General features: G+C 42.9%; 3 pseudogenes; all 3 read right to left on the reverse strand.

Annotated features, from left to right (window-relative positions):
* Positions 1-5,597: 5,597 nt before the first annotated feature.
* LOC111140010 lies at positions 5,598-6,415 on the reverse strand (annotated as a pseudogene).
* A 4,945-nt stretch (positions 6,416-11,360) lies between these two features.
* On the reverse strand, positions 11,361-12,184 carry LOC111140016 (annotated as a pseudogene).
* A 4,365-nt stretch (positions 12,185-16,549) lies between these two features.
* On the reverse strand, positions 16,550-21,217 carry LOC111140017 (annotated as a pseudogene).
* Between the last annotated feature and the right edge of the window lie 2,595 nt (positions 21,218-23,812).

Raw genomic sequence — 23,812 nt, forward strand, 5'->3', positions numbered from 1 at the left:
TTTCTTCCTCCCTTAAGGGTTTCATTCTGATTTAGTGAGGTCCCACCAGCATAATTTCCATTTTAATTAACTCAGAATCAGCTGATTTGGGATGGTATTTACATCTGCCAAATCCCTCCCCCTCTGCAAGATTGCGTGGGGTCGAAGGAGGTCACAGGCTCTGCCCACACTGAATGGGAGGGCATGAACCCTGGGCTATAGGTGTCATGGGCCCCCCCACAAATGTCTGTCTGCTACAACTGTCCCACTTACATAAGATTTTTTGTTCGCTTATTTCCATTCTCTTTCTCCCAAGAGTCTCTGGTGCCTAGGACATCATATACAAATCTCCCCAGGTAATGGATCATGAACAGCATCAGACCCACACCTCAGGACCATGTTTCCCTTCTAGCTTCTCGTATTTCTCCTGTTGCTTCCCAACTGAAGAAATAGCCAATGTTTCCCTCGGCTTTGTGTGAAATTTGTAATAAATTGATAAACAAATAATATTAGACATGTAATTTGAAAAATGCCTGAATTAGGAAAGAAAGAACCATCTCATACGAATGACCTAAGCTCCTACCCTAAGAACCTGGAAAATAAAGAGCAAACAAAATCCAAGCAGGTAGAATGAAGGAAATATAAAAATTAAAGTGGAAATCAATGGAAAATATATTCTAGCCCCTCAAAACTTAGGCTCCTTTTAAAACCAGCATGGGGTAGAGACCTAAATGTATTGTCGTGCTAATGAGCCAAGGGCTGTGTATCATTCAGTTTCAGAGGGAAAGATAAATGTTTAAGCTCTGCCTTATAAGTGGGTGGAGGCCGGTTCTCTTCTGTAGAGTGAGCCAGTGCCTGTCATTCGTGGAACATCCTTGCATATATCTAGGCTCCAGATCACACACTGGGATTCTAGTTTCCCTATGCTTTGGGGGTCAGAGGTCTTTACAGAGACCTTAATGTATGGACAAGCGCTCAGTTCAGCAGTGGCCAGGGAAAGAGGAGGCACACCTGTGGGGTTTGGGATTTGCCCATGTAAATTATGTAAAGCAGATTCTTACCACAGAGGAAACTCACCTCCCACACTGCCTCTTTCTTTGGTAATGGGGTTGAATTAAGCTGTCTGGACAGGGACTTCTAAGTGATGCCCTGGTCTGGAGGTCCACACAACTCCCAAAAGCCCTGAGAACATTCCTCCTCCTCTGCCTGCCTAGCTTCTACAGGTGGAAGGACCAAACGGACTTCTAAGCCAGGACTCCCTCACCCACATGCTGCTGATTTTCTTCTTCCTCTGCAACCTCAAAACCCCTCGGAATTGGATCTGGGTGGGAGCTCTTAACTGTCTCACCATCAGACACCCTGGAGGCCTAAGGTGCAGCCCATTACTGTTGCCAGCAGGGGGCAACCACCCACCCACAGTGTTAGAGACCACAAGGAAAACTCCAGCTGTGGGCCCAGCTATGCTTCCTCAGATACCCTGAAGGCCATGGGCTCTGCTTCTGAGTCTGGGAGACTTCACCGTGGCCCTCTGTGGTGCCTGGACTTGACTAACTGTAGAGATGCTTGGCTTTCAGAGGGAAGAGGAGGAACAGGGTCTGGGGAATGAGTCAGTTCTCAATGGGCTCTGTTTTGGCGGCAGCCTGGGTTGTGAAGGGGAAGGTGCAGGTGTGATGCCATTCCTCCAGAGCATTACTCTTGTTTTGTTTTTGTGTGTTTGTTTAAGATTTTTATTTATTTATCTGTCAGAGAGAGAGAGAGAGAGAGCACAAGTAGGCAGAGGGGCAGGCAGAGGAAGAAGCAGGCTCCCCTAGGAGCCTGGGATCATGACCTGAGTTGAAAGTGAACACTTAACTGACTGAACCACCCAGGTGCCCACCCCCCACTTAGGTCATTCTTAAAACAAAGTTACTTTCTGCACTGCCCCATAAGGCTTTCTTTGCTAAAGGAATTGAATTAAACCTGTTTGGACAGGAACCGATAAATAATGCCCTGGACCAGATGTACACACGCCTCACAAAAGCACTGAGAACCTTCCCTCTACTATGCCCACCTAACTTACATAAATAGAAGGACCGCAGAGACTTATAAGCCAGGATCTCCTCACTCACACTCTGCTGATTTGTATCTTCCTCTGGAACAAATAATCCAAAAATTTATATGGAACCAGAAAAGACCCCCAATAGCCAAAGAAATGTTGTAAAAGAAAAACAAAGCTGGCGGCATCACAATTCCAGACTCTAAGCTCTATTACAAAGCTGTCATCATCAAGACAATATGTTACTGGCACAAAAACAGACATATAGATCCATGGAACAGAATAGAGAAAACAGAAATGGACCCTTTACTCTATGGTCAAGTAATCTTTGACAAAGCATGAAAGAATACCCATTGGAAAAAATGAAAATCTCTTTAATGAAGGATGTTGGGAAAATTGGACATCTTCTTGCAGAAGAATGAAACTGGACCAGTTTCTTAGACAGTACACAAAAATACACTCAAAATGAATGGAAGACCTCAGTGTGAGACAGGAATCCATCAAAATCCTAGAGGAGAACACAGGCAGCAACCTCTGTGACCTTGGCCATAGCAACTTCTTGCTGAATGTCTCTCCAAAGGCCAGGGAAACAAAGGCAAGAAATGAACTATTGGGACTTCATTGGGATTAAAAATCTTTTTGGTAGAAATAAAGTAGTGGTAGAAATAGAAAAAAGGGAACCATGACAAAACAGCGATAGCCTACATTGCACCATTATTGTATTGTCAGTGTTGGACAACCAGCTCTCCAGAAAATGAAAGTTCAGAAAGAAGAAATATTTATTTATTTATTTATTTATTTAATATTTTAACAGCATAAGGAATCGAGTCAATGGTATTGTAATAGTACTGTATGGTGACAGATGTGGCCATAGAATAATGTATAAACTTGTTGAATCACTATGTTGTACAGCTGAAAAAGTATAGCCCTATGTGTCAATGATGCTAAAACAAAAAAAGAGGAAATATTTAAAATCTATTGTCAAATATCTTCCATAGGAGTCCAAAGAAAAAGAAGTTCTTGTTCAGGGTCGGTGTTCCAGAAGGCCTCTGAATTCACCTCCTCCCATGGACACGTGGAACCTACAGCTACACATGGGACAACTCCCACTGTGAGACATCCAGAAACTAGCCGAGGGACTCCTACACATTGGGTTAAAGAGGTCATACGCACATTGAAACACGTGCACAAAGCTGGGACACATTCTTGCCATGAACTCCACCACCAACAGAATAGTATACCATTGGAAGGGATCTTGTAACTCCCAGCTTCTCCCTGAAGAGCAAAGGGTTTGACCCCAATGTCTAGTGCCCCAACTTGCAAAAATTCCACCTGGGGAACCGGCCCCAAAACACTTCGATCTGGAAGCCAGCGGGGTGGTGCATGGAGACCCCCCAAGACAACAGTAAACAAAGAAACAGGGAGCAGACAGAAACACCCACCTCCCAGTCTTTCCCTCAAAGAAGCCTATTTTCAGATCTTAAAGGCTGCTGCCTGACAGGCTTCCAATTCAGAACACATCTATGGGCTGACTGCATTCCTTCCTCAAAATTGGGGAAGCCTGTGTTTGCTCTCTACATTCTCTCTCTGCCCAGCTCCAGGTCCCTGTTGTCTCTCTGGAAAGAGCTTGTGCACTTGTCTGGTGCCCCAGCAGCCCTTGACCACCTGGCTCTGTTGGCCAGCAGGGCTGAAGTTCTCAGACCCACAGGGCTAGAGCAAATAGAGACAAATCAATATTTGCAGAAATAATACTTGCGTGTTAGAATTGCAAATAATACTGGCAATAAACTTGCAAATATTACCATAAGCTTGTGATAAAGTTCCAGACAGATGAACTTGCAAGAATAATATTTGTGTATTATAATTTGAAATAATACAACAAATATGTATAATAGATGGTAAGACTTCATTAATTTGATATTTTAACTGATCCAGATCTTTCTGGATTGCTTTTCTGCAATTTCATTTATTATGGCATCAAAATTTGTACTTTTAGCAAACTCTCTTTCCATATATAATTGCAAATAACACTGTCTTTTGTCAAATAGAAGACCTGAAATATTTTTCAATAATTTTTAATTTTGAAAGGTTTTTTCTGATGTAAAAGAAAAAAAACCCTGAGTTGTTTGGAATATTTTATAGTCTGTGGTGACATTACGATGCCTTTCTAATTAATTATTTGAAGTATATATTTTAATATGTCTAGACATGATGAATCATTTCTAAAAAAAGACAACTCTTCACACAAATTAGTTTTGTGTAAATCTGATTTAATATTAGATACAAATGAATACAATGATATTCTAATGTTTCTTCTGACATTTCTTGCAATATGTAGATATAAAACATGAAACTGAAAGTAGCTCCATAATTTGCATGCACTTCAAAACACCTGTTTTTTACATTCCACCTCTATCCCTTCAATTACAACGAATCCTAAAATAGTTCTATTAAAGATTGTTCAGTATGAAACTTCATATAAAATAGTGCTCTTCATCAAATGTGACAATATTTAAATTTAACATTTTCTTCTAGGACTGTGGCTACTTAGTTTACATTGCCATAGCAGTTTTCAAAACCGAGATCCTAAATTCCCTGAAGCATTCTCATAATTCTTTTTTGACATATCGGTATGCTATGCTCTACTTATTGCAAGTGTAGCTACCGTCTCTCTCCGCACAACACTGTTCCAATATCATAAACTGTATTCCTTCCTTGTACCTTTCATCCCTGTGACCTACTCATTCCATAACTGGAAGCCCGTTCGTCCCAATCTCCTTCACACATTCTTCCCCTCTTGCCTGTTTCATTCCCCTCATGCAAGCACCAATTTGGTCTCTGTATTCACGGGTCTTTCTGCTTTTTTTGTTTGTTTTGCTTTCTGTTTTAGATTCTACATATAAATGAAATCATATGATGTTTGCCTTTCTCTCGACTTACTTCACCTTACATAATACCCTACAGGTTCATCCATGTTGTCCCAAATGGCTAGATTTCATTCTTCTTATGGCTGAGTAAAATTTCATTGCATATATGGACATTGTCTTTATAGGATTAGGAGCTTATATCTGCTATGGGTTTACAAGTCTTTTTGGGAGCTTGAAAAAAAAAGGTTTACTAATCGTTCTCAGCCATTTCCTGTGGGGGTAGTGTGTATAGAATGTTATTTAGAGAATATAGCACAAAAAAAGTTAGTATAACTGGGAAAGAAGAAATTCAGAGAGTGGGAAAATAAGCAATAATAAATTATGAACGATATCAAATATTATCCTACAGAAAATATCACAGAATTTCTTAGCTCAAAAAATGTATGTAATTGTGTTGCCACAAATATGCCTCATGTTTCTGACGCTCAGGCTGAGTAATTGTCCCTGACCCACGCACAGAAGCCAGGAGGGTCAGGGTGAGGTTCAGGGCGGCTGTGCCTGCCAGCTCACGGCTCAGCCCACAGGATGATCATGTCCCTTCTGGAGCTGGTTGTGCCCCGCTGAGCCTGTTGGCGCCAAGGGGTCAGGATTCTGTTCAGAGCACTCAGCTGCATGTTGCTGCCCTGAGTTCCCCAGCGCCTGCCTCTGACACAAGCTCAGAGCCTCTGCTGTGCCAGCTCCCTGCTCAGGCAACACACATGCCCAGTGGGGACCACCAGAGACGTTTGTGTTTGGGCCTGAACCACTGTGAGAGGATACTGTATACCTTGCTGACAGTAAACTCCCACATCATCAGCCTCCACTCTGTTGATTGTCAGGGTGAAATCTGTCCCTGACCCGCTGCCACTGAACCTGTCTGGGACCCCAGTGAAATGGTTGGACACCCTGTAGATCAGGAGCTATGTGGGACTGGCCTGCTTCTGCAGGTACCAGTGCAAATAGGTGTTTCCATCACTGTGTACAAGGCTCTGACTGGCCCTGAAGGAGATGGAGGCCGGCTCTCCGGGGGTGACAGGCAGTGAGAGTGGGGTCTGTGTCATCACAACCTCTCCACTGGATCCTACAATAATGAGAAATAAGTACAGATAATGGAGACACATTATAAGCCATTTTTATGATTTTAAATATCATTTATATTAGGCTAAATCATATTTTGTGATTGGATTCCTACTCTAGGGCTAATTTCCATGGATAACCCAGGAATTGCAGGGCACAGAGTGGTCACATTTTTTTCCTTCAGCATCTCACTAAAACACTGTTCTTTGTTCCTGTAGCATTTTCATAATTTTAACAGATCTCAGTATTTAATACCACTTGTTGGAGGGCAATCTCAATGCTGGACAGAGCACACATAGGGAGTAATAGCACCCAGACAGCTCACTCTCCCCACCCTAATCTCCCATCTCATTCTCCTTCTACTCTTACCTGGGACCCAGAGCATCAGCAGCCCCAGGATCTGAGGAGGGAACCTCATTTTGAGAAGCTGAGCTGATGAGTCCTAGTAAGTAAACAAGCTAGGAGCTGACCTTTATGTCAGACTTCCAAGGCAAGGTCCTCTCCAGGGGACATTATGCAAATCCCGTGGTGAGTGTGGCAGAATGGTAAGAGCCAAAGGCAGGGGGCAGGTCTCTCTTCTGGGAGAGCAGTAACTTAAAATGTCTTCTGTGTTTGGAGGAAACCTAACAGAGACAAATTCCCTACTGCCTGCACAGAAAGCAGGATCTCCCTGTGATAATCAGGATCTCTGGCAGGACACAGTGCTCATAGCTCTGCCTTTTGAGAAAACTCCAGAGACCCTGATGATACAGGCGTGAGTGTTCAGAGCCCATTTCTGGCAGGTGTATGGCCATCCTGTTTGGATTCCTGTCAGCTAATGTCCAGGAGGAAACAGGTCCCACTTCTACTTTAGCTGATTGTCCGGCGACCTCCAGATCCCAGGATGAACTAGAGTCTCTGGGATCTGCTGTTCCCAGGTTAATGGTTTTAGAGAATTTAATGATGATTTAAAATGAATTAAACTCATGCTAGCACCTCATGAATTATCTACTCTTTGAGAAAATGAAAGTGAGAGGAACTTGACAGGTAGAAAAGAATCTCTCTTATGCAAGAGAACTCATAGTCCTGCAGAAGAGAATAGGAGAGAAGACAGGATTGTATACTTCAGACAGTGAGTATGAATTTTGTGGCAACCAATTGTTACAATGTGGTGTGTATCCTGTCATACTTCTGTCTTTCTCCTCAGAGAGACTATTAGATGGGTAGGTGAATAGTAGGCAAAGCAGACAGATGATAGACACATACATTATCATTTGGTGCATATTAGATAAGGTACACACACACCGCATATCAAACAAAGAGATTTCTCAAGTCATTATTGTCTAAGGGGATGGACAGAATGAATAATATTTCCCATTGTTCCCAGAAAACAATGTTTTCCCTTCCCACACAGAGGCTTCCTCATCATTTATAACCAATTTCTGTTAGAGGGTCTGGTTCCTTGTTAGTTAGCTCTATGTGCGAAGCTGTGTCTCTCACATAGAGATTCTGTAGGTGAGAATAGCAAGGACTGGGATAAAAATTCCAATAATTTGTTGTCACCCATATCTATGATGGACATTTTCTGGGGTCTTCGGTGAACCACAGTTACTGTGGAACAGGGTGCGGGGTCGGAGCTGCATGGGGCATCAGTTTACCAACCATCCTTCATTAAAGCTGGGACATAACCTGATGATTCTGCCTGTGTCGGCCTGATGTAGGTGTTAGTCAGTTGATAGAATTGTGTCAACTTCAAATTACCTCACAACTCAAGTCGCCATCGGGCAATCAAAACCCTGGAGAAACTGAACGAGTAGAGTTTGTAGTTCTGTTAGATCTCAGGTAATTTAAACCAGATATCACACAGAATTTAAAAAAAAACCCTGAATATATGCAATTTTAAGCATGATTCACAAAATGTTTGATCTGAATATCTTTGGCAGGTGGTGGTCCCTGACCAGCTGTGTGGAGGACACCAAGCACTTTCAAGATGGAGTTTCCTCAGGGGCACAGTCTCCTGGCTCTGGGTCTGCTCTCAGTGGCTTCGTGTCCACAGTTCATCCTCCAGAGCAGCTGCCCTTGGCTCTACAGGGTGGTGTGGAGTACCCGCTAGAGAAGGACTAGCCCATCAGCAGTTTCATTGTCTAATGGGAGTGAAGGACTCAAGAAGGAGCCCCTGCCCCCGACCACTTGTGGGTGGGGATCCCATTGACCCATCCTCAGGTGTGATACATTTTCCAATGCAGCTCACAGAACTCAGAGAATCACCCACTTGTGTTTACTAGTTTACTCAGGGATATGAGAAAGGATCAGATGAAGAGCTAGATGGAGAGATTCACAGGGCCAAGACTGGAAGATCAATGGTTTTTGTTCCCATAGTGTTGGGGCGTGTCACCCCCAAGCTGGGTGTGCTCACCAATATGGGGGCTGTCTGAACACTGCTCTGTAGGGATATAACGGAGGCTTCCTCATATAGACATGATCAATTATTACCTCCGTTTTAGCCCCTTTCCTTTCTCTAGAGGATGGGTGATGTGGCTGCAAGTTCCAACCTTGTAATCATGGCTTGGTCTTTCTGGTGCCCAGTGCCCACCCAGAGGCCCACTTGGGGTCCTTTTCACAGAATAAAATATGCTTCTAGTGTTTTTATGTCCTAGGAGATGACAAGGGTTTTGGGAGCCTTGGGCCAGGAACTTTGGACGGAGATGAATATACATATTTTCTATTATCTCACAGGCATAAATCAGGAATTCTGGAAACCAGCATCCTTATACAGGCTGGAGGGCCTGGTGTTCCCGCTGGAAGGGAGCCTGTCCTCTACCACAGACTCCAGGGCTCCAAGCAGTGCCTGTTTTTTTTAAATTAATTAATTAATTTGTTTGTTTGATCTTAAGAATTTATTTGAGAGAGGGAAAGAGGGTCGGTGAGCGTGAGTGTGCATGCGAAGGGGAAGGGGCAGAAGGAGAGAGAGAGATGTAAACTCTGGTTGAGCAGGAAGCCTGACCCCAGGACCCGAGATCATGACCTCAGCCAAAGGCAGAGGCTTAGCCAACTGAGCCATCCAGGCACTACCCTCCCCAAAACATGCATTTTGTAAAGGACACTCAGCTGAGTGGAAGAGGGAGCTGTTGGAGAAGTTTTTAGAGAAGAGAACTGGACTTTGGCATCTGTAGCCATCCTTCCTTTCTGACTGCCTGGGAGGGACAAGGCTGTCCTAGGCCCCTTCCTCACTCTGAGGACTCTGTGGTAGTATTAATGTATTTGCCTACTTAAGAAATATAAAACAGGGAATATGACCATTATATCTAAATTAAAAAATATTAAGTGAACTCTATAGGTTCTTCTGGGAAATGAGTGAGCTCTGCTTGGAAGCGAACCGAACTATGTCCCTTTTTCTCTCAAAATAAACTTCTGTTTATAAAGTTCAATTAAGATAAAGGAAAGAAATGATCAAAGTCACTTGTATGTTGTCTTCTGGGAGAAAGTAGAGAAACTTTACTTGAAGGTTTTAATTTTATAGGAATCAAGTGCAAAGTGGAATCATTTAGATTTTGTCTCTCGAACTACAATTCTCATTGGTTTACTGAATGACCCCTGGAAAGCCACTTTCTGAACCCTGGAGATCTTTTTCTCTTGAGAAATGGTGAGAAGGAATTTGGTAGTTTCTAGGATCCCTTTGAGACCCAATGGGAAAACATGCATTTCCATGGACAGCAACATTAAGTAACTGAAGTACTGTAGTTAGGTACTGTATCCCTATCCCCAAATTCCCTTCCATTTTCTTTTTTTTTCTTTCCTTTTTTTAAAAATTTATTTTCAGCATAACAGTATTCATTGTTTTTGCACCACACCCAGTGCTCCATGCAATCCGTGCCCTCTCTAATACCCACCATCTGGTTCCCCCAACCTCCCACTCCCCCTTCAATCCCCTCAGATTCTTTTTCAAAGTCCATAGTCTCTTATGGTTCACCTCCCCTTCCAATTTCCCCCAACTCCCTTCTCCTCTCTAACTCCCCTTGTCCTCCATGCTATTTGTTATGCTCCACAAATAAGGGAAACCATATGATAATTGACTTTCTCTGCTTGACTTATTTCACTCAGCATAATCTCTTCCAGTCCCATCCATGTTGCTACAAAAGTTGGGTATTCATCCTTTCTGATGGAGGCATAATACTCCATAGTGTATATGGACCACATCTTCCTTATCCATTCATCCGTTGAAGGGCATCTTGCTTCTTTCCACAGTTTGGCGACCGTGGCCATTGCTACTATAAACATTGGGGGTACAGATGGCCCTTCTTTTCACTACATCTGTATCTTTGGGGTAAATACCCAGTAGTGCAATTGCAGGGTCATAGGGAAGCTCAATTTTTAATTTTCTATGGAATTTTCTATGGTTGAGATTTATGTCCTACTTACCCACTCGTACCCTAAGACCACAGAATATCTTGTCGCATTGCTTTGATAGCCACAATTTTTATACAGTTGACCTACCTTAAAGGACAAGGAGAGGTTATTATGAGCATCAAGCCCCTCCTTGTGTTGAAACAAGAATACTGGGGTCAGCCTTGAGAGGCCGAGGTGCTGTGTGTGATACAGGAATGTGCCCGGTGCTGCTGAGCCTCCTTCCATGGGCTTACTCTCTGGTGATTATAAAGTACTAGTGTGGGGTCTCAAGACTGTGGGTTTTGGTTCTGTTTTCCAGTGCCTGAATAACTCTATAAGTGATGGGATTGAAAATTACTGCTTTCAGGAACCTTTCCTTGATCAGAAGAATTAGGAATGGAAACCAGATATGCTTTCCTGGATCTGATCTTCCTACCCTGTACTCCTATGTCAATACATTCTGCTATGTATTTTCTTGTATAGGTTAAAAGATTTGGGGTTTTATGTTTAAAAGTGGAACCTATTTGAACAATGGTTTTTATGTCTGTTGTAAGAAAAAGGATATCCTTTTTTCCATAGAGAACATCGTACATGAGCAGTTAGTGTAACTGGGAAAGAAGAAGGTGAGAGATTGGAAATAGAAAACATATAATTTCTGCATGATACCAAATATTATCCTATTGAAAAATGGCAAAATCTATTAGCTCCAAAATGTATGGAACTTGTAGTTGTCCCATAAGTGGTCAGGTTTCTGACACTCAGGCTGAGTAACTGTTCCTGACCCCTACACACATGTCAGGAGGGTCAGGGTGAGGTTCAGGGCAGTTGTCTCTGGCAGCTCACCCATCATTCTGCAGGCTGATCATGACCCTTCTGGAGCTGGTTTTGCCCCGCTGAGGCTGTTTGCACCCAGGGGACAGGACTCGGTCCAGAGCACTCAGCTGCATGTTACTGCCCTGAGTTCCCCAGCACCTGCCTCTGATGGCAGCTCAGAGCTTCTACCGTGCTGGCTTCCTGCTCAGGCAACACATGTGCCCAGTGCAGACCACCAGAGAGGTTTGTGCTTGGGGCTGAAACACTGTGGGAGGATCATGTGTATTTTGCTGACAGTAATAAACTCCCACATCATCAGCCTCCACCCTGCTGATGGTCAGGGTGAAATCTGTCCCTGACCCACTGCCACTGAACCTGCCTGGGACTCCAGAGACATGGGTGGAAACCAAGTAGATCAGGATCTGTGGCGACTGGCCTGGCTTCTGCAGGTACCAATTTAAATAGGTGTTTCCATTACTGTGTACGAGGCTCTGACTGGCCCTGCAGGAGATTAAGGCTGACTTCCGGGGGTGACAGGGTGAGTGGGGACTGTGTCAGCACGGCCACCCCACTGGATCCTAAAATAATGAGAGATAAGTACAGGTTAATTAGAAACATTATGAGCCATTTTTATGATTTTAAGCTTTTTGTAGTATTATTCTTGATTTGATTCATACTCCAAAAATATCTAATATTCACAAATAACCCAACATTGGAGGACACAGAGTGGTCTTTTTTTGTTTGTTTCTTTTTTTAGGATCTCACTAGAGCACTGTTCTCAGTTTCTTTCAATTTAATTATTAATTTTCACAGGTCTAAAAATTAAATTCCCCTAGATGAGGGACATTCCAACCCCTGGACAGAATACACGTGGGAAGCATTAGCACCTGGCGAGCTTACCCACCCTACCCCAATCTCTCATATCATCCCCCCTCTACTCTTACCTGGGACCCAGAGCATCAGCAGCCCCAGGAGCTGAGAAGGGAACCTCATTTTGAGAAGCTGAACTGATGAGTCCAATTAGTAAACACAAGCTCAGAGCTGACCTTTATGTCAGACTTCCAAGGCAGGTCCTCCCCAGGGGACAATATGCAAATCCCATGGTGGGTGTGGCAGAGAGGAAATAGTCAAAAGCAGGGTGCAGGTCCCTCTCCTGGGAGAGCAGTAACTTAAAATGTCTTCTATGGGGCGCCTGGGTGGCTCAGTGGGTTAAGCCTCTGCCTTCGGCTCAGGTCATGATCTCAGGATCCTGGGATTGAGTCCCGCATCGGGCTCTCTGCTCGACAGGGAGCCTGCTTCCTCCTCTCTCTCTCTCTCTCTGCCTGCCTCTCTGCCTACTTGTGATCTCTCTCTGTCAAATGAATAAATAAATTCTTTAAAAAAAAAATGTCTTCTATGTTTGGAGGAAATGTAACAGAGACAAATTCCTTACTACCTGCGTGGGAAGCAGGATATCCCTGTGGTAATCAGTATCTGTGGCAGGATACAGTGCTCATAGCCCTGCCTTTTGAGAAAGCTCCAGAGACCCTGACAATACAGACATGAGTGTCCAGAGTCCATATCTGTCAGGTGAAAGGCCATCCTGCTTGGATTCCTGCCAGCTAATGTCCAGGAGGAAACAGGTCTCACTCCCACTCCAGCTGATTGGCCGGTGATCTCCGGATCCCAGGATGAACTGGAGATGGTTCAGTAGTCTTTGGGATCTGCTATTTCCAGGTTAATAGTTTTAGATAATTTAATAATAATTTAATAATGGATTAAATTCAAGCTGGGACCTCATTTATTATACTCTATGTGAAGATGAATGTAAAAAACCTACAGGAGTAGGAAAGAATCTCTCACTCACAAGTAGAGAAGTCATAGTCCTGGGGAAGAGAATAGGAACAGAGACAGAATTTATGCTTCAGGCAGTGAGGATGACATTTGTGGTAACCATTTGTTACAATCTGGTGAGTGCCGGTCATACTTCTCTCTCTCTCCCCAGATAGATAGACACACAGACAGACAGACAGATAGATACACACCCACCCCATAACAGTAAAGAAATCTCTTAAGAGAAGCACTTCCTATGAGGATGGGGCAGAAGAATACTGTTCCATTTTGTAATGTTTCCTTCTACATTATCTTTTTCTTATGATGCTCAGAAGACTCCTTCTCATATACAGGCTTCCTCATGATGTGTAAACAGTTGCTATCAGGGGTTCTGGTTCCTTGTTAGCTCTGTGTGAGAAGTTGTCTCTCCCATGGGTTTATGCTTGGCATTCACAGCCATGACTCTGCAGTTCAAGAAGAGATTCTGTAGGTGAGAATAGCAAGAACTGGGTAACCATTTGAATGTGTAGCAGCCATTTGTACCTATGACAGACATTTTCCTGGGTCTTTGGCGACCCACAGTCACTGTGGAACAGACTGTGGGGTCAGAGCTGCTCGGGGCATCAGTTTATCAACCATCATGCATTAACGTAGGGACATAACCTGATGATTCTTCATGTGTCAGCCTGATGTAGGTGTTACTCAGGTGTTGGTGCAAATTATGTCAATCTCAAATGACCTCACAACTCAAGTCACTGTCAGGCAATCAAATGCTTGAGAAGCTAAAACAATAGAGTTTGTAGTTTTATTAGATCTCAGGTAATTTAAACCCGATATCACATGGAATTGAAAAAAAAAAAAAACACCTGAATATATGCAATTCTAGGCATGATTACACAGAATGCTCGATCTGAATATCTTGGGCAGGTGGCAGCCCCAGACCAGCTTTGTGGAGGACGCCAAGCACTTTCAAGATGGAGTTTCCTCAGAGGCACAGCCTCCTGGCTCTGGGTCTGCTCTCAGTGGTTTCATGTCCACACTTCATCCTCCAGAGCAGCTGGCCATGGCTCTAAGGGTGACATCGAGGCCCCAGCCCAAGAAAGACTAGCCCATCAGCAGTCTCATCATCTAATGGGACTGAAGGGCTCAAGAAGGAGCCCTTGCCCTTGAGCAGTTGTGGGTGGGGGTTCCCATGAGCCTGGCTCTGGTGTGAAAAATTTTCCAGAGTAGCTCACAGAACTCAGAGAATCATCTACTTGTGTTTACTCGTTTACTCAGGGATATGAGAAAGGATCAGATGAAGAGTTAGATGGAGAGATTCACAGGGCCAATACTGGGAGGATCAATGGTTTCTGTTTCCATGGCATTGTGGTGTGTCACCCCCCAGCTGGAAGTGCTAAAAAATATGGGAGCTGTCTGAACACTGCTCTGTAGGGATATAATGGAGGCTTCCTCACGTAGACATAATCAATGATTACCTCCGTTTTAGCCGTTTTCCTTTCTCTAGAGGATGGGTGATGTGGCTGCAAGTTCCAACCTTGTAATCATGGCTTGGTCTTTCTGGTGCCCAGTGCCCACCCAGGAGCCCACTCAGGGTCCTCTTCACAGAGCAAAAGATGCTCCTAGGTCTTTTATGTCCTAGGAGATGACAGAGGTTTTGGGAGCCCTGGGCCAGGAACTTTGGACAGAGACAAATATATATATTTTCTATTATCTCACAGGCATAAATCAGGAATTCTGGGAACCAGCATCCTTATAGAGGCTGGGGGTCTGGTGTTCCTGCTGGAAGGGAGCCCATCCTCTACCACAGACTCCAGGGCTCCATGCAGTGCCTGTTTTAAAGGACACTCAGCTGAGCTGATGTGCAAGCTGTTGGGGGAAGTTTTTAGAACAGAGAGCAGGACTTTGGCATCTGTAGCCCTCCTTCCTTTCAGCCTCCCTGGGAGGGACAAGGCTGTCCTAGGCCCCTCCTCACTCTGAGTGTTTTTTGGCCATATAAATGGATTTATCTACTAAGAGAAGATAAAGTAGAGAATACAAAGATTACATCTAAGTGAAGAATATTAATTGAATTATACAGGTTTTTGTAGGAAACAAGGAAGTTTTTCTTGGATGAGAAACATGCTCAAATCCCTTTTTCCTTTGAAATAGACTTCAGCTTCCAAAGTGCAGTAAAGAAAAAGAAAAGGGATGATCAGTATCATTTGTATGTCATTTTCCATGAGAAAGCAGAGAAACTTTACGTGGGGCTTTCATTTTATAGGAATCAGGTGAAAACAGCAAGAATTGTTTAGAAAATTGTGTCTCTTGTAGTACAATTTCTGTTGCCTTCCCAAGTGACCCATGACAGTCTACTTTCTGAACGCTAGATATATTTTTCCCTGCTTAAGTGAGGACAATGGTGTTGGTAGTTTCTAGGGTCCCTTTGAGACCACCAGGGGGAAACCATGAATTTCAAGGGACAGCATTTTAGGTACCTTAATACTGTACTAAAGTACTATATCCCAGCCCCAAATTCTCCAATTTCTAGATCAGTGTGTGATGGCTATGTCCTCCTTCTTTCCCACTCCCACCACAGGACCACAGAACGTCTTGTCACTTTGTTTTGACATCTTCAAATTGTCTACCTTTGACCTAACTTTAAGGACAAGGAGGGGTTATTCTGAGTCTCAAGTCCCAATCTAGTGCTGAGACAAGGCAGGGAGATGTGCTGTGTGTGTGCAGGAATGTGCCCTTCCCTGCACTGCTGACACAGAAAAGGGAGGTGAGTATCATATATTCATGCCTGGAGCTCAGAAAACTCTGTGAATCCAGCTTGTGGAATAGGGACCCCAGCAGTTATATTTGTAAAATTGATGGCTGGTTGATTTTGTGTTGTTTTTTGTTTGTGTATTTGCTCGTCTTGAGAAAATCCAGCTACCCCCATAGTGACCTTAGCATCTTTATGAGAAATGCCTAGATCCATGTTTGTCTGACGGTCCAGTATTTCATGCAGTGTTTCTAACTGAGGGCAGGTTGGAAGAATTTCCAAACAACTCTCAGTATTTAGCATGTCCACAGTGTCAAAAGGTCAACGTAAATTTCCTTTTATTAATGAGGAAGCTGTAAACCAACAGAGTTGAAAAGGATCCCAGTGTCCTTTTTTCAATTTGGAATCAGACGTGGTCAGTGTGTGACTGCCTTTCATGATACAAGCGTAGGTCATTTATTGACAAAATTGGAAAGGAGGGAACGAGAGAGAGTTCTGAATGCAAAATCATTAGACAGAAGTCTCATAACTGAGATAACCTTGGATGGAGAAAGAATTTGGACCACAAACCGGCTCTAGTGTGCCTCAGAGAAATGCAGCCTCCCCATCTCCCCAGTGCCCTCCAAGACATGTAGCAAAGAAAGAACCCAGCAGTGTGAGTTCACACTCTTTCACTCATGCTTTACACTCTAGTTTCTTGAAAATGAGGAAGAGGCACCAGACTGCTGTTTGCATCTTCTATTCTGACACCTCTTTACATACATTTCTGGTATATTGTGTTCTCATGTCTCCAGGATTTTCCCAGTCTCCCCCCTAGGACATCCCTGGCTTCATTTGCAACAGCTTAATGGTACAGGCCATGGCCATCTTCTCCATGTCCCGGTCAGCTTGGCCGAGGTTGTCACTGTGCAGGAAATGACTACACATGTCTTCAACCCTATCCAATCATATGGCTGACATGAAAAAAGCAGAAAGAACACATCTGCACACTGACCATGCAGTTTCTGCTCTAAGTGAATCTGCTTCCACAGAGTTCTCTTCTTGCTGAGCAGCTATTAATGCATCCCTGAGGGAGGAGACAGCTCTAAGAATTCAAGCTAGTTCTAAAGAAAAAAGATTTCAGAGGAGCAGACAGGTCAGGAGAAAAGTGCTTGTACATTCCCACCTGAAGCTCTAGTTCTTTGTGGCCAAGACCAGGCTGGAAGAGTACCTAAGCTTTGCTCTGTTCTCCAAGGCTGAATGGGGGAGGCAAACAAGCAGAGGTGAGAGGCAGAAGGCAGGTTACTTGGGCAAAGAATTTGCTCTTTATTAGGCAATCTAGGTGACTGATCCTTGGGTGGATTCTAGTAAAGAACATGGAGACAAATTTGAACATCTTAGACCGTTCACAGTCCAAGCTCTCTCTTCCACTCTTATCCCAGCAACTAAGTTCTCAGGGATCCATCGATCACATGCTATGAACTTCTCAGGCTTGATTGTGGGGTGGTCCTAGGGGAGGATAATGATAAAATGTACCCAGAAAGGTTGGGAGAAATGACGAGGAACTCAACTATATGATGTTTTTGCAGATAAAAAACTTAGTTGATCAAACACATAAAAAAAGAAAATCAGATGCCCCTGATTTTCCATGTCTCCCAGCCATTTTGGTAGAGTGTTTCTGTCCAGGCTTTAGAGTTAATATGGTGTAAGATCTCACTGTGTAAACTGACAGTAGAACCCTCCATGTGCCCCCACCCCATCTCCATCCCCAAATCCCCAAAGATAGGCACTGGTGGGATTTCCCTTTGTCAGACAAAAAGATTTTATATCACAAATAGCATCTTTCAGGGTCAGTGTGGTAGGGAAATGTGGTAGGGAAGTGTGGTGGGGAAGTCTCCCAGGTCCTTATTCCAAAGATTTCTAATCTCTTTGTGCACAGACTTCCATGTGGTCCAATAAAATCTATGGTGCCTTTTCACGAAAAGGTTTTTAAAAACAAAAAATGAAGAAACATAAGCATAGTAAGGAACTAAATTTTATTTATATACAAACATCAAAGTATTTTAAAAATTAATGGTACAGTAATATACTTTTTATTAATATATGAAATAACAAGATGCAGTGGCAAAAAAAGAAAAGTACTCTGTGGCAGACATTATCCGGGGTATAAGGAGACAAATCACAGACTGGGAGAAAATATTTTGCAAAAACACATCTAACAAAGAACACTTCAAACTCAACAATAGGAAATGATGCAATTAAAAAATGGGCAAAGCATCTGAACAGACACCTCATCAGCAAAGATAAGACAGATATCAAATAGGCATTGGAAAGATGTTCAACATTATAGGTCATTAAGGAAATGCAAATCAGAGAAGACACTACATACCCGTTATAGTGGCCAAAATCCAGAACACAGACAGTGCCAAATGCTGGCGAGGACGTGGAGGAACAGAACTAGCATTCACTGCAGGTAGAGATGCAAAAAGGGAGTAGCCGTTTTGGGAAACATTTTTGGCAGTTTCGTATGGAACTAAGCTTACTCTTACCATATCATTCAGCGATCATACTTTTTGGTATTTGCCCAAAGGAGTTGAAAACTTATGTCCACAGGAAAACATGCAGACCAATGTGTATAGGAGATTGACTCATAAGTTGCAAAACTTGTATTTAACCGATGCCCTCCCCAAGGTAAAAGGCTAAATAAACTGTGATGCATCCAGACGATGAAATATTATTCAGCCGAAAAGGCATAACCCACTGTCCATAGAGATGGTAAAAAGTTGAGTGGTTGCCAGGGGTTGGGGGGGGATGAATAGGCAGAGCACCAGGGTGTTTTGGATGGTGAGAGAATTCTGTTTGATACTCTAATAGTTGCACTTGGTAGTGCAAACTCACAGATTTATCCACAGCAGGAGCAAACTGTCCTGTAAATTGTACACATGGGATGATAATGATGAGTCATGTAGGTTCATTGATTGCGCAAATGTATCAATCTGGAAAGGGATGTTGATGATGGCGGGGGCTGTGCATATGAGGAGGTGGGGGTATATGGAATTATCTGAATTTTGATTACATATACCATGGAATCCAATATCTTGGACTAGGCACGTATAGGCTATAAATAAACTTATTTACTCAACCAGAAACAGGATCACATTGTTCTGCACATTCAATCACTCTTTTACTTCCTTCACACCGTGTTATGACAGGTAATTGACATGACCCCAAATTAGGCCATCTGTAATTTGGGGGCACTAATTGAATTGAGAGGTCCTCAAAGCCTATAATTTCCATGCATTTCAACAGAATGTACAATTCGGCTTCCTTTTCAGGCAAGATCATGTTCTGTAACAATAATGAATTTGTCTATTGAACCTTGAAAGCTTTTTGGCAATGTAGTACCAGCATTGTCATCTCCCAAATATATTTAGGCTAAACAGTATAAGAGGTTACCTTTGTGAAGAAGTTCATACCATCGGTGTCTAGCTGTGGTGTATGAAGGGCATTCTATGCTCTACAGCTTTCAGATTGTGTTGTCTTCTCAGAACCCACTTTGACATTCCAAGAACTGCCTTCCTCTTATAGAAAAAGGTAGTGGAGGCAGACATAAATCTTTTAGGGTTATCTTCTTCCATGTGTCTCTCTGTGTGTTTTGTGGCTGTTGCTTTTTTGAAGTATAGTTAGTACGTAATGTAACATTGGCTTCAGGTGTGCAACCTGAAAATCTGCCATGTGTTTAAGTTATGCCTGCTCTCACCAAGTGTAGCTACATCTGTGCTCTTGCAACTATTACAATACTATTAACTATTTTCCCTCCTCTGGACATTTCAACCCTGTGATTTATTCATGTACTTCCCACTCCCTTCCCCCATTTTCCCATGCCTCCCTGCTCCCTTCCCCTCCAGCCATCACCTGTGTGTTTTCTGTATTCATGGGTCTCTTTGTGTTTGTTTCTGTTTTCTTGTGTAATTGTTTGTTTTGTTTGTAGATTCCACATATACATGATATCACCACATATTTGTCTTTCTCTGTGTGACTTATTTTTCTTAGCATTATAGTTTCTAGGTCCATCCACATCATTGTAAAAAATAAGATATCCTCATTTCTTTGTCAATGTAATTTTTCAGTATGTGTGTATATCTATGTATACTGAATGTACACTATTTTATTTCTTTATGAAATTAGGAGTTCATATGTTCTATGAATTTACAAAGGTCTGTTTGGGTGTTTGACCACCACTAATCATTTTCAGCCATATTTCCTGTGGGGAGAGGACATATAGAATGCTATCCAAGGAACATGATTACAGAACAATTAGTCTAACTTGGAAAGGAGGTTCAGAAAGTGGGACAATAGCAAATAATAAATTCTGAATGATACCAAATATTTTCTTATTGAAAATATGACAAAATTTGTTTTCTCCAAATTGTATTTAATTTGCATTGTCACCAATATGCCTCAGGTTTCTGACTCTCAGGTGAGTAACTCTCCCTGACCCCCACACACAGGCTGGGCAGGGCAGGGTGAGGTTCAGGGCGACTCTCCCTGGTAGCTCACTGCTCAGCCCACAGCCTAATTATGTCCCTTTGGTTGGTAGTGCCCTACTGAGGCTGTTGGCCCCCAGGGGCCCGGACTCGGTCCAGAGCACTCAGCTGCACATTACTGCCCTGAGTTCCCCAACACCTGCCTCTGATGCCAGCTTAGAGCCTCTGCTATGCCCACTCACCGCTCAAGCAACACACATGCCCAGTGGGGACTGCCAAACAGAGAGGTTTGTAATAAACAGTAATAAACTCCCACATCGTCAGCCTCCACCCTGCTGATTCTCAGGATGAAATCTGTCCCTGACCCGCTGCCACTGAACCTGTCTGGGACCCCAGTGAAATGTTTGGAAACCTTGTAGATTAGGCCCTGTGGGGACTGGCCTGGCTTCTGCAGGTACTAGTACAAATAGGTGTTTCCATTACTGTGTACGAGGCTCTGACTGGCCCTGTAGGAGATGGAGGCCTGCTCTCCGGGGCTGACAGACAGGGACATTGGGGTCTGTGTCAGCACAATATCCCCGCTGGATCCTAAAATAATGAGAGATAAGTACAGGTTGGAGAAACATTATAAGCCGTTTTTATGATTTTAAATTTCATTTATATTAGGCCAAATCATATTTTGTGATTTGATTCTTACTTTAAATATATCCAATCTTCATGGATAACCCAAGAACTGCAGGGCACAGAATGGCCACATTTTTTTTTCTTTCGGCATCTCACTAAAGCACTGTTCTTCATTCCCTTTAGTTTCCTCATAGCTTTCACTATCTCAAAACTAAATTGCCCTATTGGAGGGCAATCTCACCCTGGACAGAGCACACATAGGGACTAACAGCACCTAGACAGCTCACACTCCCTACCCCAATCTCCTTCCTCATCCATCCTCTGCTCTTACCTGGGACCCAGAGCATCAGAAGCCCCAGGAGTTGAGATGGGAACCTCATTTTGAGAAGCTGAACTGATGAGTCCTAGTAAGTAAACACAAGCTGAGAGCTGACCTTTATGTCAGACTTCCAAGGCAAGGTTCTCCCCAGAGGACAATATGCAAAGCTCCTGTTGGGTATGGCAGAGTGGAAAGAGCCAAAGGCAGAGTGCAGGTCCCTCTCCTGGGAGAGCAGTACTTAAAATGACGTCTTTTTGGAGGGAAACTAACAGAGTCAAATTCCCCTTGACCTGCATGGGAAGCAGGATCGCCCTGTGAAAATCAGGATCTGTGGCAGGACACAGTGGTCATATCCCTGCCTTCTGAGAAAGATCCAGAGACCCTGATGATACAGGCATGCATGTCCAGAGCCCATTCTGGCAGGTGAATGGCCATCTTGCTTGGATTCCTGTCAGCTAATGTCCAGGAGGAAACAGGTCCCACTCCCACTCCTGGTGATTGGCCAGCAATCTCCAAATCCCAGGATGAACTAGAGTCTCTGGGATATGCAGTTTCCAAGTTAATGGTTTAGGCAATTTGTTAATGATTTATTAATGAATTAAACTCACCCTGGGACCTCGTGAATTATCTACTCTTTAAGAAGATGAATGTGAGAAGAATGTGACAGGTAGAGAAGAATCTCTCACTTACAGGAGGAGAGCTCATAGTCCTGCAGAAGAGAATAGGAGAGAAGACAGAATTATATGCTTGAGACAGTGAGTATGAAGTTTGTGGTAACCATTTCTTACAACCTGGTGTGTATCCTGTCATAATTCTCTCTCTCTTCCCAGAGAGACCGATAGATGGATAAATAGATAGACAAGACAGACAAGACAGACAGATGATAGACACATACATACCATATGGTGCATATTAGATAAGGTTCACACACACACCCATATCAAACAAAGAGATTTCTTTTTTTTTTTTTTTCAAACAAAGAAATTTCTTAAGTCAACATGTTCTAAGAGGATGGACAGAATGAACAATGTTTCCCATTTCACAGAAAACAATGTTTCCTCTTCCCATACAGAGGCTTCCTCATTATGTGTAAGCAGTTTCTGTCCGGGGGTCTGGTTCCTTGTTAGCTCTATGTGAGAAGTTGTTGTCTCTCACTTGGCATCTGCGGCTCTGAGTCTGTAGTTCAAAATGAGATTTCATAGGTGAGAATGGAAAGGACTGGAATAAAACGTCTAATAATTTGGCATCACTTGCACCTATCATGGACATTTTCTGAGTTCTTCGGTGAAACATAGTCACTGTGGAACAGGGTGTGGGGTCAGAGCTGCCCGGGGCATCAGTTTACGAACCATCCGTCATTAAAGTAGGGACATAACCTGATGCTTCTGTGTGTGTCAGCCTGATGTAGGTGTTAGGTGTTGGTGCAAATTGTGTCAACCTCAAATTACCTGACAACTCAAGTCACTGTCCGACAAACAAAACCCTGGAGAAACTGAAGGAATAGAATTTGTAATTCTGTTAGATCTCAGGTAAATCAAACCCAAGGTCATACTGAATTGAAGAGTTACTGAATACATGCAAGTCCAGGCAAGATTACACAAAAATCTCGGTCTGAATATCATCTAGGAAATCCTTCTAGAGTGCGATTTTGTACCATAGTTGGAAGAATTATTATGTAAAAATGGTACTGAAAGTAAACCCTGAATTCTATGGAGGGACTTGGGTGCTGAGGACAAGTTGTGATACAACTAGGACTGATAGCCCATGTCCCATATGTTACTAGTTGTCATTTTGTTTACTCTTCCATGTGTTTTCTCCCTTGATCTTTCTTAGACTGCTTGCCATGCAGTCCTGAATCTTACTCTTGAACATGCCGGCCCACCTAATGAATCATGCTGGTGAATGATTCAGAAAGTTAAACCACTGGAAATGAAAAAAAATCAGGAAAAAACAAAAAAATAAAATATACGATAATATTCTAAATCGTAAGATGAGTTTGAAAACTATTCATTAAACATGTTAAATTAAGAATCACAATATCTAACACTATGTGTCAAATATAATAAAAAAGTTCACAATCATGTTTCACAGGTTTCACACATGATAATGGCTAATTATCCATTAGCCATTATCATGTGTGAAACCTCAATGCATGGAAATTTGGCTGAAAATTATTCATGCGTCATGTTTATTTACTGTGCCTCAGTTTTGAAACTATTTTTTGTATAACGTATTCCTAAGAATGCTTGAACTTCAAAAATATTATTATTTTCTACAAAGCTTAACATGAAAACTTTAAAAGTCTCCTTTTGTGTTTGGTTGTTTATCTCATAATTTCTTGCCCTGAAATACCTAAAAAATGCAAAACCTTCTTAAAGTTCTTTCTTGACAGTAAAGGTTTTGAAATTTTCCTCTGCTACCTGTAGACTGAAGAAAGACTGTTCCTAATTCCAAACAGGAGTCTTTATCTCCTGTGTATGTAGGAACCTTGTTGTACCCTGGACAATAAAAGTGAGTTCATCAATGTTGGTCACTGCACACCACACAGAAATCATCGGCATCTGTAAGGGATGTAAGAAGAACCTCCATGAGGTCCAGGTGGGGACCAGGACATTAGGAGTCTCTAATCTAGACCACTGTCACCTCAATGAGCAAGGACTTATGCAG

The sequence above is a fragment of the Enhydra lutris genome, unplaced genomic scaffold (genome assembly GCF_002288905.1).
Source record: "Enhydra lutris kenyoni isolate GAN:26980312 unplaced genomic scaffold, ASM228890v2 scaffoldscaffold145, whole genome shotgun sequence".
Classification (NCBI taxonomy): domain Eukaryota; kingdom Metazoa; phylum Chordata; class Mammalia; order Carnivora; family Mustelidae; genus Enhydra; species Enhydra lutris.